Source organism: Gossypium arboreum, chromosome 2 (genome assembly GCF_025698485.1).
Source record: "Gossypium arboreum isolate Shixiya-1 chromosome 2, ASM2569848v2, whole genome shotgun sequence".
In the NCBI taxonomy this organism is placed as follows: domain Eukaryota; kingdom Viridiplantae; phylum Streptophyta; class Magnoliopsida; order Malvales; family Malvaceae; genus Gossypium; species Gossypium arboreum.
The window spans coordinates 75299025-75320348 of NC_069071.1; the positions used below are offsets into that span (position 1 = coordinate 75299025).

Sequence of the window (21324 nt, forward strand, 5' to 3'; positions counted from 1 at the left end):
TCTCGTGCTAGTGACCATATCCGGGCTAAGACCCGAAGGCCTTGTGCAAGTAGTTATATCCGGCTAAATCCTGAAGATTACTTGAGTTTGGGAATGAGCGATCTGCTGTAATAATTTCAATTAATACGCTCGTAAAATCTCAACAACGAGGTATGTGTTGTACATGCATTGGATAATTGATTCCTCTTAAATAGCATTCGCTCCGTCGATTAAGGAGCTTCCGGTTTTTGGTTAAGTTGATCGCTTATGTATGAATATAAGGGTTGGAAATGTGAAGTAGGACTGATTTTTGAGAATATATGTGTATATGAAATTATCCGTTTAGTTATATGAATGCTATACTTCAGTGGAGCCTAATTTCATTGCTCAAAACTTACTAAGCATTAAATGCTTACTCCGTTTCTTTGGATCTCTGTTTTATAGATTTTGGTTCGTCAGCTATCGGACTCGGGAGTGTCGAAGTCGAAGTCGCCCACACTATCAAAGCCCCTTTTTGGTACACTTTTGGTTGAACTTTGAAATGGCATGTATAGGACTACCCGTTTTGTTGTTGGTCATGGACCCTTTGGTTTTGTATAAATTTGGACAGCCATGCGAAAATGGCTTATATACACTTTGAGCTTAGTATTATAATCGTCTTGTATGATGTTTATTAAGAGGTATGGAAATGTTTGGGAACTATTAGCCATTGGAATGGTTAATCATGATCATATTTTGTGCTATTTATGCAAAAGGGCTAGTTGAATCATGGAAACTATGTAATAGGTAAAGTCTACCTTAAAAATAGATGCTGATAGCAGCAGTGACGTGAATGTGAAAAATCACTAAAAATAGTAGGAATGGAATTAAATAAGTGGATTAAGCCCGTTAACCCCTCGTGTCCATCTCCGGCAACGGTCTCGGGTACGGGGTGTTACACCTTTGGCAATCGGTCTTTGCTCTTTCTGGCTTACCTCAACCTTATCGTTATTCACCACAATTTCTTACCTCAATTCTAGTTTAGATTTAACTAACTCTTCTTCATCTCGAACAGTAATTGCATGAAGCTACTCCCTTGGGTTAGTTCCAGTATTGCTGGGCAAACTACCTTGTGGTCTTTCTGAGATTAACTTAGCAAGCTGACCTATTTGGTTCTCGAGCCCTTAAATCAATGCTTGTTGATTTTTAAGTGTGGCTTCAGTGTTTTGAATGTGGGTTTCTGACACCGAGATAAACTTCATCGACATCTCCTCAAGGTTCAACTTTTTCTCTTGCTGGTAAGGTTATTGTTAGAAGCCTAGAAGAGGTTTTGTTCTCTTGTTTCCTTCACCACTCTAAGAGAAATCGGGATGGTTCCTCCAACCTGTATTTTATTTATTGCTATAAGGGTTATTTTGAGGCCAAGAATTATTACCCATATAATTGATTTGTTCGCTCTCTGTGCTAGGAGTGAAAGGGTAAACATTATGGACTATTCATTCCTCCTCTATTTATATCGCATTGCATCACTAGATGTACCTGCGTAGAAACATATAAACCATCAATTTTCTAATTTAAAATTTCTACCTGATTTGATAACATGGTGACTGCATCTAAATTAAAGACATAGGCTGCTTCAATCGTATTATTCTTCATGACTTGCCACTGATAATTATTCAATGCCATCTCCTTAATAAATTCAAAAGCCACTATTGGTGTTTTACTATTCAGTGTACCATCAGCTGCTGCATCAATCAACTGTCTCGTTGAAGGGTTCAAACCATTATAGAAGGTTTGAACTTGTAACCATAGAGGCAACCCATGGTGAGGGCACATTTTCAATAAATCCTCGTATCTCTCCCATGCATCATATAAAGTCTCTAAATTGATCTGAACAAAGGAAGAGACGTCGTTCCTCAACATGGCTGTCTTAGCCAGTGGGAAGTACTTTAGAAGGAACTTTTCGGTTATTTGAGCCCATGTGGTGATAGAACCTCATGGTAAAGTGTTAAATCAGTACTTAGCTTTGTTCCTCAATGAGAAAGGGAATAAACGTAAATGAGTGGCGTCGCCAGTGGTGCCATTAATCTTGAAAGTATCATAGATTTCCAGGAAATTGGCCAACTGAGTATTTGAATCTTCGTCTTGCAAACCATCGAACTGAACAAACTATTGTACCATATTAATAGTGTTCGACTTCAATTCAAAATTATTTTTAGTAATGGTGGGCTCACAATACTCGATTCAGCCCTAGTTGAAGTGGGCTTGGCATAATCATACAGAGTACGAGAAAAAGGATCTGGGTCTACAGCAGCTGCATGAGGTAGCTGATTATTCTGGTCATCACCCATCTCCTCAGTAATAACAATGTCCTCTTGTTCGTCTACTAAATTTGCTCGACTCCACCTTACTTCTATATAGTTTCTACGAGCTATACTTTCAATTTCACTATCAAACAGTAATGGTCCCAATGTATTTCTTCTAGTCATAAACTAAAGGAACCTACCAGAAGCAAATAAAAGAAAAATTAGAATGTAATAATTAAACTAAAAACAAAATAAAATAAAAATGGCTAAATTAATAAAAATAAAGTGTTCCTAATATTTTAGTCCCCGGCAACGGAGCCAAAAACTTGATGGTCACTAAACTAACTATAAATACGACAAAGGCAAGTGCAACTATTTAACAATAGTATAGCTATAGTGAATAGAGAATATTGTATCCACAAGGACTAAAAGTATTAGTATTTATTCATTTTTATATTATTTAGCCGACAATTTAGAGTGATGTGTTTTAATCTAAATTTAGTAAACTAATTTAACTAAGAACACAACATAGAACGAATCAAGGAAATAATAAAATATTAATCAATGAGATAGACAATACTCAAGAAAGAATCCACCTAGACTTCACCTATTATTATGAATCTAAATTAAACGATTTATTCACTTGTGTCTTGATATGTAGAAATCCCTAAGTTTTGTTAATATCTCTTTTGAGAGTAAAAACAACTGACTCTAGGTTAATTAATTGAAATCTCCTTCTAATTAAAACCCCTATCATCGCATTAACTCGATCTATGAATTCTCATATTAAATTTGACTCTAATCCAGTAGTTTATGTCGTCTTATTTCTAGGATTGCATGCAACTCCACTCAATTATGCTAGATCCACTCTTAAACAGGAACTTTTTCTCCACTAAATTAAGCACATTAAACATGAATTAATATCCTGAAATTTTTAAAACAAGAAATAAGCGTACATAATTGAGAACAAGAATCATGTATTTATCATGTAAAAACATACATTAAATAAAAGGATTCATCATAGGTTTCATCCTCCCTAGGTATCTAGGGAATTAGTTCATAATCCTGAATGAAAACATCTCAAAGTCAGAATAACCACAAGACATGAAGAAACTCAATAAAACTTCGAAAGAAATTAAAAAGAGATCTCCAATCTTGATGGAGATCCGCTTTCGTGTTGATTCTGATGGTGTTTTTTAAGATTTTTCTTCAATCTTCTCTGATGGCTCCCTTATGTCTTCTTCTAATGGGTATTTATAAACTCTAGAATGCTCAGAAAGCCCAAAAATTGGGTTTTTCCACGTACTTCGAAAGTAGGGGGCAACATCAACACGGGCTCCCAGCCCGTGTGGAAATGCCTAGACTATTGGCTCCTAAAAACAACGCTATTTGTCTGATTTTTTCTTGTTTTTCGCTCCTATCACTCCCGAATGTTCTCCTAAGTATAGAAACATGAATTTAAAAGATTAGGAGCATCAAATTCACTAATTTTCATAATTAATCATCCAAAAATCCATTAAGAATAAGATTAAAATATGTTACATTTATAGCTTATCAACCCACCATTAGACCATTGTAGTGTCACGATCAATCGAGTAACTTCTTTCCTTATCTTTTCGAGGCTACACATTTGGGACAATGTGCTATCTAAAGTATAAGGGCTAACATAGGAAATTTATTTTTACTACTTTTCTTTTAATTTTTATTTTCAATTGTGTGCTTGAGCTTGTAAAAATACAAGTGATTGGTTATGATCATACATATAGGTTGATTGTGTTTACTATAAATTTAACATGATAGTGAATAATTTTAATTTTTTATTATTAGACTATTAAGTTCTATATATTACAATCGTAAGTAGGTATTGAGTAATTGAATATACTAAATAATATAAAGAATACAAGGAAATGAGCATGCTGGTATGTAGGATAAAAAGTTGGATTTGTGATTGTTTGATTAATTACATATGTGAATATTGAAATACCTAGGGATGACCTAAGACATTGTTTGGTATACACCCAGAGCCAAAAAACTAATTCTGTTTATCAATCCTTAGTACCTATTTTTGAGCTAGAAAACACTTCTTGATGAACCTCCATACACAACCCAAGCCAAAATATTAATTTGTACTTACTCTTTTTCTTTGGTCCTGAATTGCATAAAAAATAGACGTATAGCCATAGGTGTTTAAGGTTAAGTAGATACATCACAATGGATTTTGTAAAAAAAATAAAGTGAAATAGGAAGAATCAGTGTGATATAGTGATTATAGGTTAGTGAATATGTGCAACAAAATAAAATTTCACAAAAGCAAGAAAAACGAGTAGAAAAAGTACTTGAAAAGTAAAAGCATTTATAAGTGATATGTATTGAAAAAGAAAAAAGGTGACAAATTCAAAAAAGTAGAAAAACTTTTTTAGTAAGCACACTAAAACTTGTGAGATAGTCATAGTTGTTGTATTATGCTGTGATTTCCTATGTAAATAAATAAGTAATGTAAGAGAAGGAAAAATAAGGTGATGAGTAGGCAAGGGTTACAAAAGGGGAGAGTATGAAACAATACGATATGCCAAACGATTTTCGTGCTTATAACCTATAATACCCCAAACCCGGCCTAGACGTTATGGCCGAATATGTGATGTCACATTGAAAGTGTATTTTGGAAAGCATCGTTCCATTTGAAAAATCCGTTCTATATCAAACCCCTTGTTGTGACCCTTTTACGAAACTTTAAGATATCTTGTTTATTGTTAAAACTCAAGTTAGTGTAGCAAAATGTTAATTGTATTAGATTGTTATTACACTTTAAAAACAATGTTTCTAGCGGAAGCTTTTAAAATTTGGTGTAATAGCATGGTGTTTTGAAAACATTTATCCTTATAAAAATCGTGGCCTAGTTCTAGCAGCTATGCTTAAAAGTAGATAAATCCCAATCAAAAGTGAAAACTTTAAGAGGCCTTATTACATGTCAAATACCCAAATTAAATTACTTAGAAATTTAAAATTAAAAGTGAAAACAATTGCGATTGTGTGGCCACCATCAAGTCCCTCGTAGCACCGACCCGCCTAAAGATTACTTGCGCGAAAAAGAAAAAGTGTGAGTTTATGAAAACTCAGTGTGTAATCCCTTAACAGTAGTCAATCAAACAGTAGGACAAAAAAGTCTGGGCCAAAGCCTGTTTCAGTGACAGTCCAGTATCAGTTAGGGCCTTAGTCCATTACAGTATTAGTATTAGTGTGGGCCTTAGCCCATATCAGTAACAATAACAGAAAAGCAATCAGAAGTCCTACCTATCCATCCTCTACACTCCATCCCGTCCAGCCTACACTCCATGAGGGGATAAAATCGACCCACCTACCCCTACACTCCAAAATATAGCACCGGTTGCGGCACTAAATAGCATTTGCAGCAAAGCTGTCAATACAGTACACTTCCTCCAAATATAATAACCCATCCCCATGCAATATGTCATGTCATAAAGTCATACGTGTATGCAAATCATGTTATGCTTGATTATAGTTATACGTATCATTGGGGAATATCAGTCATTTTACCTCATAAGTGTATAATGATCATATCATCAAATTAGGGTTTAGGTTTACTTACCGACCCATCAGTAGGTCCATAGTCATCTCGGGCGACCCGTGCAACCTTAACACCAAACAGTGAAAATGGGCCCAAAGCCCATACCTCGGCCCATGTGGGCCCACATGCCGTGTGGCCCTCAAAGCCCAAAAATGGCCTTGGCCGTGTAATCTATACAGCCTGGCCCAATAATCTCTACTCATTCGTGTGGTTTGCTCATGTGGGGCCCATGAGCCCATGGGGCCCACACAGCCCATTTCGGCCTAACATGGCCAACAACGGCCTAAGCCCATGAAATCGCTCATGGTGGCCTCTACAATCAAACACCCACGTTTTACACGTTTGGATTACCACACAAGCAAGCGCACGCTCGTGTAGCGTCAATAGTCAAACTTTTTTGGCTTTTTCTAATCTACGTTTATAGCAGTGTGGTTACGCACCTATTTGCGAGAAGAGCGCAAATCTCCACGAACCCCAACCTATAATCAAACATGACCCAATGTCAGTCATTTAGTTGATAGGGTTAACACCCTCTTATTAACACTTAATTCCCAACTGATAATTATTACCTGCCTTGCTTTGAACGAAAGTGGTTTATCCGCCTTAAACTGCTAACTAAGATGAACTTCAAGATCCTTGGCAAAAATCTGCATTACCACAGAATCTTGTTAACCAATACCATATACGCGAATAACTTGAACCAAGTAAAACAACTTACCGAAATGTGGAACTAAGAAAGGTAGATAGAAGTATTTGGCCAACAATAGCACACCCTAAAACCAAGGCACGAGATGAACAATCACACCCCTATCAGAAACAGCAGACAAAAGATGGTGTTAGAGGGGAAATCTATTACGACGGAGAGAAAAGAAATGGAAAACGAACAACCGAGAACCCAAAATAGTGGTGGCGACAACAGCAAGATTCGACTATAAGCCAAGAAGAACCAAGTTACCTTAACCGAGTGCAGGGAGATTAGGCTCCAAGAGAAGAAGGTATTAGGCTAGCAATAAAGGGAATAGTGTCGACTCAGAACCAAATAAAAGAGAGCTAGCAGAGATTCGGCAAGGGTTATGTAGGTAAAAGAAGAGTATTCGGTCAAAAAGAGAAACTGTTGAGAGAAGAAGAAGAAGAAGTAACCAACCTAGAGGGAAACTGATTAGAGAATAAAGAGAAAGTTCCCTATTCGACACGAACAAAGAACAACCCTACGAAAAACCTGAATGGTCAATAGCCAACTTTCAACTGCCCCAAAACGAGGAATGAAAAAAACCAAAAGCACAATAGAAGCCGAAAATAAGAAGAGAGTATTCAAATTCACAAACTGAAGTAGATTACTCAACTCATCCCCTAATCAAAATCTTGAGTGCCACAGTCCAATTTCGGCACACTTCTCCCTCTACTCACACTTCCCTTGCTTTTTTTCCTATAATCTCTCCTAAATTCGGTTACACAATCCCAATACCTCTCAAACATTCCAACTATCTACACCTCTATCCAAATCCCCTTTTTTCCTCCTACAATTTGTCCATGTCGTCCACTCCCTCTCAACCACCCAATTCAAAGTCAATTCCAACACTTCAATGTCAGTCCACCTCAAACACATCCACGGCACCTATAGGAAAATAATATTCTTCTTTTTCAATGCCATGCCTCGAACCTCAGACTCCAAGAAACACTCCACACATCTCTATTCCCTAGACTAACAGTCATTTTATGACATATTTTACCCACAATAATTTAAAAGTCTACTAACTACGACAACGGTTAGTTTTCTAAAAACAAAGTTTTTTGCAAATGCCCAAGCTTGAACCCAAGACTTCTCAGGCACTTCTCAGGACACTTAACCATTGAAACAAGCATGCATTTAAGTTACACAACATAGAGAAAATAAGTACCTATATTTTGGTGCGTTACAAAACCACCTTAATACTTCTTTTCTTAAATTCCATACTTGTCCTGAGCCTCAAAACGTTACAAGCCGAAAAAGCCTATGTGGTCTAGATAGAGTTATTCATGATTTGACATCATATTGAGTAATTGTATTAATGTGTGTTTGTATTCTGGTAGGATAATCGAATTACCTATATAACTTATTGATGGAATCATATGTTTGAAAACCTTAAGGTTTGTATACTTTGTAATGTGTTGAACTTAGGTGTTTGATATAAAAGTGATAAGTCATTTATATATCATGTTAAGATTACGTGTAAATATGAAAACACCTAGTTATGTATTCCAAAATCAATCTCTGTAATCTACCTATTCAAGGGTCGTCTTTTATTTTTTCTATTTTCATTTTGCCTTGCTTGAGAACAAGCAATTACATAAGTGTGGGGGAGTTTGACATGTCATAATTCAGTGTAGCATACTAAAATAGTTTTCATGCATGAGAAGTTTGAATACAAGAATTTCCATTATATTTTAGCATGTTTTCTTAGTTTAGTTTAAATCCAATAAAAAGGGTATTTTGAGTCTTTTATTGACCTTAGGGACTGATTGAGGCCTAAAAGTGAGCTAATATATTTAGTGAGTGTGCAGAAGACCATTTGAGGGCGTAGAAACTCAATATTGATCGTTGTGTTGCAACAAGGGAAATTGTATGTCATAACACAGCAGGTAGACTATAAGAATCATGACATCGGCCTTGTATTGGAAATACTTACAAGCCTTGGGCATTTTGGTCTGTACAATGAAAAGTTAATACCAAAACAAAAGCTGACTTAGGGTTGAGGACGACAGCAACACGAACTCTATAAATAGGCTCTAAAAACACTTGTTGAGGACGCCTTTTCATACTTTAAGATTTTCTTTGTAATTTTCATTTTAGTTTTTTCCATTCTTTAAGGCTTTAGGTTTATTTTAGTTCTTTTTATATGTGTTCTCTGGAGAACTTGGTTTGTAGACGAGATCAAATCTTGAGGATTTTTTGCACTTCAATTATCAAATATAAACTAGGATTCTCTAAACTCTATTCTTGTCTTATTCTTTATGCATATATTTTATATCAAGTTTATTATGTTTATTGATTCCATGTGGAACTCATCCTCTTATGGAGGATTAGTGAGTAGAGGTGTGATTAATTGATTTATGTAGGGTTTTCTTAGCGGATTGGTTATTTGGGAGAGGAAGAACTTAAACCCTAGGCCTAACGAACCTAGGAAGTTATTTAGGTGGAAATTAATCCAAAATTGGCATGGTCTATCTGTGAACATCTTACCCCCAAACCAGTCTAGACTGTGAGGTCGAGACATAAGTAGTTCTTGTCGAATTTTTAGTTTAGTGGAAGATTGAGAGATCCTACTAGGGTAGTGACTAGTTGATTGAGTAGAAACCCAAAATAGGAATTAGTTATGAATACTGAAGTGAGATTATCACCAATGCTTAGAATTGATTAAGTTAGAATTCATTTATCCAAAATTCAATTTATTTTTTCAATTTTTATTTTCTTTATTATAAAAATCTAAAAACCCTTATTTATGTTTATTCATAATATAAATTATTTGAAATATGAACTAGATCTAGTTGCGTTTAGGTTAAAGTTAATTTAGTACTCTCCTCCCTTGGGTACGATCCTCAAAGTACTCACCTACTTCGTTTTAAAAACTATATTACAACCTGACTCATATACTTTCGAACACCACCTCAATTTCATATCTTTAGTTGAAATATTCACACTCTAGATATTGGTACCTTTGGAGGCGGTCAACAACCATCTCGCATCCAGTCCTTCGACCCAAAACCAATGAAGAAGACAAGCAAACTCAACCTTATGGCAAGGCCTTGCCCATGCAAAATCTATAATCGCACAGTAGTGCATGATTTTCCAATAGCTTACTCTCCTTATGGCTCAGTGAACTATATCTGCAATCTGGTAAGTGTTGCACATTTGGGTAATTTTAACATTGCACACAAGAACACTTCTGCGTCCACAAACTTTGAATTCCTTAGAAAACCCTGGTCAAAGTGTCATATACTCGAGTGTGTTCCAAGCTCAAGACCAGCAAAAACAAACCATCACCCGCCACTTTGTACGGGCACCTTCAGTTCTTATCACGCAAACACAAAGAAAGGTTTTCGAAAGTTCAAAAATAAACCATTCTAAGCTTTAAGTATGTGCATCATGAATCCCTTTTAATGCTACATAATTTTGATTCAGTGATGAACTTATTCTCTATTATTGTTTGGGATGAATACTTATCTGTCGTAATTCGGAGTAGCAAATTAAACTAGTTTCATAATTAAGAAGCTTGAATACAAGCAATACTATTATGTTTTAGTTAGTTTTTCTATTTTAGTTTCAACTCAATAAAAAGAGTCAATTAAGTCAATTATGACATTAGGGGCCGAATACGACCTAAGGGTGAGGTAACGAACTTAATGACTATATAGGACACCATTCAAAGGCATAAGAGCTCAAAGCTAGTCACCGTGTGACAACATGGGAGTCAAATGTTGCAACATAAAGAACAGAATACAAGAATGCCAATACTATCTTTGGTGTCACAGCACAACCGAAAGATGTCACGACAAACCCCTAAAGCTGAGCCTGAAGCTAAAGTATATAGCCTACAGTGTCGCGACACCAGCCTTGTACAGGAACGATTTATGAGCTGAAGGTGTTTTGGCCTGTATAATGAAAATTAACACAAAAATGTCAGTCAACCTAGGGCTAAGAAGGATAGCCAACCCTAACTCTATAATAGGCTCTTTAGACAACCTAGGGCTAAAAATGTCAGTTTTCCTTGTAATTTAATTTTTAGTTATCAATATCTTTAGGGTTTAGATTTATTTTCATTTTTTTTTTGTTTGTGTTCAACGAAGAATCTACTTTCTTGATTGAACCAACACTCTATGGATTCAGAGCTTTCATCCCTCATTATAATCAAGATTCTCTTAAACCTTATTATTGAGTTGTTATTTATGTTTATTCGATTTATCAAGTTTATTGTGTTTATGGATTCCATGGGGAACTAATCCTCTTATTGACGATTAGTGAGTGGATACCTAATTAATTAATTTGTAACACCCCCAAACCCCGCCTGGACGTTATCGTCGAATCTAGCGATGTCACATGATAGGGTGGTTGAAAACTAAGTTGATGATAAAAACATTACTTTCTATAAACATTTAATTAACCAAAAAAACGTGTGTCCACTATTTTGACTCAAACGTATCTTTTTAGCAGAAACTTTGGAAATCATTTATTTTTAGTAGAATCGTTCATTTTATAGAAAACCTGAGTTTTTTAGAAAATTCGTATTTTCGCTAAGTGGTAGTTGTAAGTCCGTAAAAGCAGGTAAAATTCCCAAAGTTAAAACAAAACAGTCTAAAAAGTCCAACTACATAACAATACCCCACAATCAAGTAAAACCATAAACGAAAGTAAAATAGTTTAAAATATGTGTGGTCACCGTCGAGTCCTCCGTTGCCCCAAACCTTCAAGTCTGGGGATAAGAAGGTGCGAGTTTACGTAAACCCAGTACGTAATCCCTACAGAAAACATGCATACAGGCAATTAGCAATAAACAGTCAAATGCAGTCCGGGGACTAAGCCTATTACAGTTTTAGTAGTAGTTTGCGACTTAGCTCATTTCAATCCAGTATCAGAAATGCATTAAGGCTTTAACCCATCACATTATCAGTAATGCAAAGACTAATCTGTAACAAAGTCCTACCCACCAGGCTCTACACACCATCTCCGTCCATCCCTACACTCCAAGTGGGGATTAAATCACCCACCCATCCCTACACTCTAGGAAGTACCGAATGCGACATATTTAGTATATTGCAGCTGAGCTGCCAAATAATAGGCTTAAAGCCTTTCAATACATTTCCTCCAAATATCATCATCCCAACCCAAAGCAATGCAAACATACAATATGTCATGCTTTTATGCAACCATCATTCATACATATACATGTATATATCAGTAATCATGCATATTTTTATCATGCATCACATACACTTAGATCATACATTTAGGGGTCTAGGTAACGCTTATTGACCCTATAGTAGGTTCACAGTTGACTTGGGCGACCCATGAGACCCTACGAATCATTTCAGATAAATAGGCTCACACTCCTATATAACTTCCTTATGTGGGCCCACACACCCGTGTGGCCAACACGGCCCAAATTAGCCTTGGCCATGTGGATCACACAGCCTGGCCAAAAATCCCACATGCCCTAGTGGACTACTCGTGTGGGCTCATGCGCCCAATTGGCCTACACGGCCCAAATTAGCCTAGCCCTTGTGTCGCACGCGGCCTACTTGGCCACCACACGGTTGTGTCTTGTGCGCATGGCCTGGCCTCATCGATCGCATGCTCATGTTATGGCACAGGGCCTACCACACGGGTAACCACAAACCCGTGCGGCGTCAATAGTGGGGTTTTTAAGTTTCCTTGAAACCCTGTTTTTTGCATTTTCAGGTACACACCTGGTTTCAATTGATGCTACAATGATCCCCGAGCACTCCAGAACCTATAATTGACCAATTTCACTCAATTTATCACTGAATCAATTGAACTAAAACTAAATCCGAAATGAGAAACGTATCCCTTAAGCGATCAAAAGTTTACCCCAGCACCTCGAAATAGTTGATTATGCAATAACACGATGAGACCCTTAATCCATGCGAGATGCTAGTGCCAAACGTCAAAACCCCCCGAATTAAAATTGGAAAAATCATAAGTTAAAGAGAGAAAAAAACTCCACTTACCAGAATGTGTGACGAAAATTGACCTAACAGAATGAAGGTATGGTAGCCAGCAAAAGGAAATGAAAACAAGAAGAAGAATTCCAGTCTGACAACAAAAAAAAACGAAAAGAGAAAAAGAAAGGGTGAAGAGATGGCGTCAAAAAGGTGGGGATTTTTGGGAAAATCAAAATTTTCAAAAACGAAAAAATAATGCTCAGAAAATCTAATAACCCAAAATCCACCCCCCTAAATTTTCTCTACCAAACTCCCACTACTCAAATTTTCATTATAACTCAAACTCTCTAACCAACGAGCAAATAAAAATATTTGTCCTTATGCTCACGCAGGGATTCGAACTTCTAACCCTCTGCCAACCAACACTCCCCTTAACCACCAGACCAGCAGGCCCATTGTGGTAAGTACTTACAAACTTTTAATTAAAAGCCTACTAGCTAGAAATAGAGGTTAAGTCAAAAAAATACTAGAATTTGCCAAAGTCAGTGCTTGAACTTGGGACCTCTTACACACACCCAGAACACTTAACCAATGAAGTAGATACACAGTTGTGTCACATTTTCACAATAACAAAAATAAGAAATTTTGGGCATTACAACTCTACCCCTGAAAGAAAAATTCGTCCTCAAAATTTACCTAGTCAGAAAAGGTGAGGATACTGCTAACGCTCACATCCTCAGGTTCCCACGTAGCTTCCTCAGTGCTATGATTATGCCACAGAACCTTCACCAATCGAATGGACTTCTTCCTTAGAACCTTAACGTCATAATCTAGAACCTGAATTGGCTCCTCCTCAAAGGTCAAATCTAGCCTAACCTCAATCTCCTCAATGGGGACAACATGCTTGGGATCAAAGCAGTAGCACCTAAATATCGAGACGTGGAACACACTGTGAATACAGTCTAACTCTGAAGGTGGCTCCAACTAATAAGTGACCTATCTCACTTGTTCTAGAATCCAGTATGGCTGAATAAACCTAGGGCTCAGCTTGCCCTTACGACCGAACCTCAGAATCTTTTTCCATGGCAAGACCTTGAGAAATACAAACTCCCACATAGAATACTCAATCTCGCATCTCTTCAGTTCCACATAAGATTTTTGTCTGTCCAATGCCACTTTCAGTCAATCCCGAATCAATCTGACTTTATCCCCAGTCTTAGAAACCAACTTAGGACCCAGAACACGTTGTTCACCCAACTCAGTCCAACACAAGGGAGTGCGACACTTACGACCATACAGAGCCTCATAAGGTGCCATTTGGATGGTAGACTAGAAACTGTTATTATAAGCAAACTCCGTGAGCGACAAATACTCCTCCCAACTACCTCAAAAATCGATAACACAGCTCCTCAACATATCCTCTAGTATCTGAATCACCCTCTCTGATTGACTATCAGTCTGGGGATGGAACGCAGTATTGAAGTCCAACCTTGAACCCAAATCCTCATGTAGCTTTTTTCAAAACCGAGACGTTAAGCGAGGATCCCTATAAGAGATAATCAACACTGGTACTCCGTACAGTCTCACTATCTCAGAAATATAGAGCTTCGCCAGCTTTTGCAAAGCATAATCTGTCCTAATTGGGATGAAATGTACAGACTTGGTCAATCGATCCACGACGACCCACACTGAATCCTTCTTAGTGCATGTTAAAGGAAACCCACTAATGAAATCCATCATTACACGCTCTCATTTCCATAGCGAAATCTTAACCAGCTACAGCAAACCCAAAGGCAACTGATGCTCAACCTTAACCTGCAGGCATGTTAGACATCTAGCCACAAAATCAGTGACTTCTTCCTTCAATCCTGGCCACTAATACAACTCTCGAAGATCTCGATGCATCTTATTTCCACCAAGATGCATAACATAAGGGCTACTATGCGCCTCTCTCAAAATACACTGCCTTAAATCAGTGTCATTCGAAACACAGATCCGTCCACATAGAGCACCTCATCATTATTCAGCCCAAAATCTGTAGTGCAGCCACTCTCCACCTGTCAGAACTGAAGACCCAAAGACTCATCCTTTAGTTGTTTACCTTTAATCTGCTCATCCAAGTTGGTTTGACTTACAATTCAGCCAACAAACTCCCATCGTCGAACAAGCTAAGTCAAGCGAACATCGCTCTCAGATCAGTCACAGCCCTATGGCTCAACGTATCGGCCACCACATTGGCCTTGCTAGGATGGTACTCAATGGTACAATCATAATCTTTAAGTAGCTCAACCCATCTACGCTGCCTAAGATTTAGCTCCTTCTGAGTAAGGAGGTACTTGAAGCTCTTATGATCAATTTAGATGATACACTTCTCACCATACAGATAGTGCCTCTAGATTTTTAGAGTAAAAACTACGGTGGCCAATTCCAAATCGTGCGTTGGGTAGTTCGCCTCATGTGTCTTTAGTTAATGAGACTCATATGCTACCACCTTACAATCCTGCATCAACACACATCCCAAACCGACATGTGATGCATCACTATAAACCATGAACTCCTTTCTTGGTTCAGGTTGTATCAGAATAGGTGCCTCAGTCAGTACAGTCTTGAGCTTCTCGAAGATCTCCTATTGTGCATCAGACCAGACAAATACTACACCCTTATGTAGCAGCTTAGTTAAAGGCGTTGCAATAAATTAGAAGTCTTCCACAAACTGCCGATAATAACCCGTCAACCCCAGAAAACTGTATATTTCAGACATATTCCCAGGCTACTTCCAACCCACTACAGCCTCAATCTTTTGAGGACCGACTCGAATCCCTTCAGCAAACACCGCATGATCCAGAAATGTTACTTCACGTAACTAGAACTCACACTTGCTGAACTTGGCATAGAGTTGTTTTTCCCTCAAAATCTGAAGAACAATCCTAAGCTGCTTGTTATGCTCATCCTCAGTCCTCGAATAAACCAATATGTCATTGATGAATACTATGACAAACTTATCCAGATAAGGCTAAAATATCCGATTCATCCAATCCATGAATGCGGCTAGTACACTCGTCAACCCAAAAGGCATAATTAGGAACACATAATGCCCATACCGAGTCTTAAATGCCGTCTTATGCACATCAGCTTCCTTAACCCTCAACTGATGATACCCAGAATGCAAATCAATCTTGGAGAACACAGACACCCCTCGGAATTGGTCAAACAAATCATCAATCCTCGGAAGTGGATACTTGTTCTTAATAGTCAACTTATTTAGTTGCTGGTAGTCAATACACATCCTCACGGATTCATCCTTCTTCTTTACAAACAGTACTGGTGCTCCCCACAAAGACACGCTAGGGCGGATGAACCCACGATTGAACAACTCTTGAATCTAAGCCTTAAGCTTCGTAAGCTCCTTCGGTGCCATTTAATAGGAAGCGATAGACACCAGAGTTGTACCTGGGAAAAGCTCAATCCCAAACTCCACTTCTTGATTCGGAGGTAAACCCAGTAGCTTCTCAGGGAAAACATTCAGAAAATCCCTTACAGTGCGGATATCCTGTACAGTAAAGTTCCTAAAAGCAGAAACTGTAACGCCCCCGTACCCAAGACTATCACCGAAGTTGAGTACGAGGTGTTACTAAACTTAATTCATTAATTAAATAGCTTAAACAATTTATTTTAGAATTTCCAGACAAGCTGGCTAACTTGATCATAGTAGCTTAAAAATTCATATCTCGAATTTCGAAACTCGAAATTAAGATCTGTAAATTTTTCCCGAAACTAGACTCATATATCTATCTACTAATTTTTTTCTAGAATTTTTTGTTAGGCCAATTAGTATAGTTTATTGATTACAGTCTCCCCTATTTCAGGGTTCGACTACTCTGACCCCTGTGTATTATGAATCAGATATCTCCATGTACAGAGTTTCAATGATTATATCGTTTGTTTCTCATAAAACTAGACTCAATATGGAATCTATACATATAAAATATGACTTCTAATTATTTGCGTACAATTTATGGTGAATTATTCAGAGACCACTCTAACCCTGTTCCACCAAAACTTACCAATACGTCACTTGCATCTTGAGTATTCTTCTATTTCACTAGAATTTTACCAGTTAAACACATCGGAATATAACTCGGATACATGGAAAGTTTGCACATAAGTGCCAAATATGTAGCCAAGCTACCATGTAACCCGCCCATAAGCGAACTCAGACTCAACTCAACGAGCTCGGGCGTTCGCATCCATAAGTGAACTTGGAATCAACTCAACGAGTTTGGATGCCTAGTTACATTTCATGAACTCGGACTCAACTCAACGAGTTTGGACGTTCGCATCCATAAGTGAACTCGGACTCAACTCAACGAGTTCGGATGTTCGCATCCATAAGTGAACTCAGACTCAACTCAACGAATTCGGATGCCCAAATATCCGAATCTATTCCTAAGGTTCAACGGGACTTTCCTCGTTCATACTCCTTTACCATTCTTCTTGGAATACCAATGGCAATACTTCGGTAGTCTTTCACATTTTTCACATAATTCATAAAATTTTTCCATGTTGTCTAACAATGACCACAAAGCATAGAATTGCATGATAACAATCATAATATCATATAAATAGCATTAAATGATTTAAAATAACGGTTATATTACAATATTTACATATGAACTTACCTCAATACAAAATATTAGCAATCGAGCCTATTCCTCGTAAACTTTGTTTTTCCCTCGATCACTACTTGAATCTTGTTTCTCTTTATCTATAATGCCAAATTAATTTTATTTAATACATACATTCATCAAAACAGCCCTTAGTACGAACTTTGGTAAAATTACTATTTTACCCTAAACTTTTATATATTTGCACTTTTACCCCAAGGCTAGTAAATTAAACCTCATCCTATTTTCTTTTGTTTTATGACATTCTTATCATTTTTCCCTTCTATGGAAACATCAAATACACACTCTAACATGTACTTATGACTATTAGGTATTTTTACCGACTAAGCCCTTTTTTCTCGTTTTCACTTAAAACCGAGTAGCACAAGTTGTCTAACATAATTTAAAACCTCATATTCTATCATAAAACACCAAAATACACAAATTTCACCTATGGGTATTTTTCCAAATATGAACCCTAGGTTGAATTATTGCTAGCATAAGCTAAATCAAGCTACCGGGATTTCAAAAACATACAAATCATTAAAAACGGGCATAGAAATCACTTACAATCAAGGCCTAAAAGTGTTGAAACCCTAGCTATGGTGGAGAGAAAACTTTTGCAGAAACTTATGGAGAAGATGATCATTTTTGTGTTATTTTTCCCATTTTATTTCATTTAATATCCAAATGACCAAAATGCCCTTCCTTACTAAACTTTCAAAAATTCCATCCATGTCCAATTTTTGTCCATAAACTTAGAAATTGGTCAAATTTCTATTTAAGACCTCCTCATGAATATTTCAAAGCAATTTCATACTAAAAACTTCTAGAATGCAAGTTTTGCAAATTATTCGATTTAGTCCCTAATTTCAACTTAAGCACTTTATGCATAGAATTTCGTCACAAAATTTTCACACAATCATGCAATCATATCATAAACCTCAAAATAATTATAAAATAATTATTTCTATCTCAAATTTATGGTCACAAAACCACTATTCCGATTAGGCCCTAATTCGGGATATTACAGAAACACTTACGTAGGCAAGGTATGCCTCACATCTCTTGCGAACTAGTTTTTCAGCTACTAGTGCAGAAATCACATTAGCCAAGTAGTTCTGACGTTCTCCAATCACGACTACCTCATCACCCTCATTAGTTCTCAATACGACCCTCTTAGTCGCACAGTCCAAGCTTACACGATGCTTGACCAACCAATCCATCCCCAGAATCAGATTGAACTCCCCAAACGAAAGCTCTATTAAATCGGCCAAAAAGATCGCCCCTTGAACCTCTAATGGTACATTTCTAAATAACTTATTAACCCTTATAGACTGCCCCAACAGACTCATTACAGTAACCTCACTCGTGATGCTCTCAATCGAAATCCCCAAGTTTCAAGATATATTACTAGCTACATAGGAATGTGTGGAACTTATGTCTATCAATGCAAGATAAGGTACATCATAAATTAAGAACATACTCATGATGACGTCTAGAGAATCTGTAACGCCTCGTACCCGAGACCGTTTCCGGAGTCGAACACGAGGTGTTAACGGACTTAATTCATTACTTAAACAGCTCATACAATTCATTTTAAAATTTCGGACAAGTCGGCTAAGCGCATCACATCGCTTTAAAATCATATCTCGAGTTCCAAAACTCAAATCCAATTCCGTAAATTTTCCTGAAACTATACTCATATATCTATCTACTAATTTTTTCTAGAATTTTGGTCGGGCCAATTAGTACAGTTTATTAGTTAAAGTCTCCCTATTTTGTGGTTCGACTACTCGACCTCTGTATTACAAATCAGATATCTCCGTACAGAACTTCAATGACTATGCCGTTTGTCTCTAATAAAACTAGACTCAATAAGGAATCTGTACATATAAAGCATGACTTCTAATTATCTTTTAAAATTTATGGTGAATTTCCAAAGTCGAGCAGGGGATCCAGAAATCGCTATGGCCCTGTTTCACAAAAATTTAAACATCTCATAAAATATAGCTCATATACCTGTTTCGCTTATTCCATATGAAAATAGACTCATCAAGATTCAATTCCATAACTTATTCATTATTTAATTCCATTTCTACTATTTTTAGTGATTTTTCAAACTCACGTCACTTCGCTCTTGTGTCTGAATCTATTTTATGGTAAATTTTACCTATTTCATGGTTTCCATGGATTAGCTAGAAATTTGACATACATAATACCAAATATGATCATGATTAGCCATTCCAATGGCTAATCATTACCAAGCATTTCTATTTCCATACCACTCAATAACCATATCATAAGACCATATATACAAAATGATTATAATGCTATACATGCCATACTCAAAATATACAAGCCATTATGCCAAGATGGTATACGGATAGTGTGAGCTTGCCTCTGACCGTTTCTGATTTCCGAGCTGGCTTGTCAAAACTACAAGGAATGAAAAGGAGGGAGTAAGCATAAATGCTTAATAAGTTCACATGCAAATAGCAAGTAACATAACCATATAAGAAAACATAAAACATCATTTGCATAATCATCACCAAGACATTCATATCACATTTTCATTTATCATCTTACCATATTGTTGTTATATCGATTTTTCAACCCGAGGGTTAAGTACATACCTATTCAAAGTACCCATTTCACAACACTTACCAATACGTCCCTTTCATCTTGAGTATTCCTCCATTTCAGTAGAACTTTACCCGTTGAACACATCGGAATATAATTCAGATACATGGAAAGTTTGCACATAAATGCCACATATGTAGCCAAGCTACCATGTAACCCGCCCATAAGTGAACTCGGACTCAACTCAACGAGCTCGGGCGTTCGCATCCATAAGTGAACTCGGACTCAACTCAACCAGCTCGGATGCCTAGTTTCATCTCTCGAACTCGGACTCAACTCAACGAGTTCGGACATTTTCATCCATAAGTGAACTCGGACTCAACTCAACGAGTTCGGATGCTCAACCATCCTAGTGACATGTCACTTGTATCCTAATCCATTCCTAAGGTTCAACGGAACCTTTTTCCCAATCATGTGTCTCAACCATCTTCTACGGAATGCCGATACCGATACTCGGTAGTATTTCACATTTTCCAAGTATATCACATAATTTGACATATTATCAAACAATTATCACAAGTATAATATTTCATAATAATTATCATATCATTTAAAAACATTAAAACATTTAAAATAATAACTATGTTACCAACATTTACATATGAACTTACCTCGTATGCTAAAATGGCTATTTTACCATTTCGTCCACAACTTGGTATTTTCCCCATTTTAGCCCAATTTCAGTTTTCCTTGCTCTATCATTTAAAATATAGTCTAATTAGGACTCACATTATTCAAATTGACCCAAAATCATATTTTGGAAAAATTACAATTTTTCCCCTAAACTTTTGCATATTTACACTTTTGTCCCAAAGCTCGTAAATTAAACTTCAGCCTATTTTCTTATGTTTTATGACATGCTGGTCATTTTTCCCTTCTATGGAAACATCAAATTCTCACTCTAACATTTACTTATGACTATTAGGTATTTTTACCGATTAAGCCCTTTTGCTCGTTTTCACTTAAAATCGAGAAGCACAAGTTGTCTAACATAATTTAAAACCTCATATTCTATCATAAAACACCAAAATACACAAATTTCACCTATGGGTATTTTTCCAAATATAAACCCTAGGTTAAATTATTGCTAGCATAAGCTAAATCGAGCTACCGGGACTCCAAAAACGTAAAAATCATTAAAAACGAGGCTAGAACGGACTTACAATCGAGCTTGGAAGCTTGAAAAACCCTAGCCATGGTTTCTCCTTGCTATATTCGGCCATGGGGTTGAAGATGAGCAAAATTGGCTTTTAATTTTGTATTTTAATTCATTTTACCCCTAAATGACCAAAATGCCCTTACTACTTTACTTTCCAAAAATTCCATCCATGTCCAATTTTTGTCCATAGACTTAGAAATTGGTAAAATTACTCTTTAAGGACCTCTAATTAATAATCTAATTCAATTTTATGCAAAATACTTCTAGAACACAAGTTTTGTAATTTATTCAATTTAGTCCCAAATTTCAAATTAAGCACTTTATGCATAAAATTTCTTCACGAAATTTTCA

At 36.8% G+C, this 21324-nt stretch overlaps 1 non-coding gene across 1 annotated transcript; it reads left to right on the top strand.

The window, feature by feature from the left end:
• Positions 1-1774: 1774 nt before the first annotated feature.
• Positions 1775-1881, top strand: LOC128289667 (small nucleolar RNA R71). Its single transcript, XR_008279312.1, has one exon. It is a non-coding gene; the product is annotated as a small nucleolar RNA R71 (small nucleolar RNA).
• The last annotated feature ends 19443 nt before the right edge of the window (positions 1882-21324 follow it).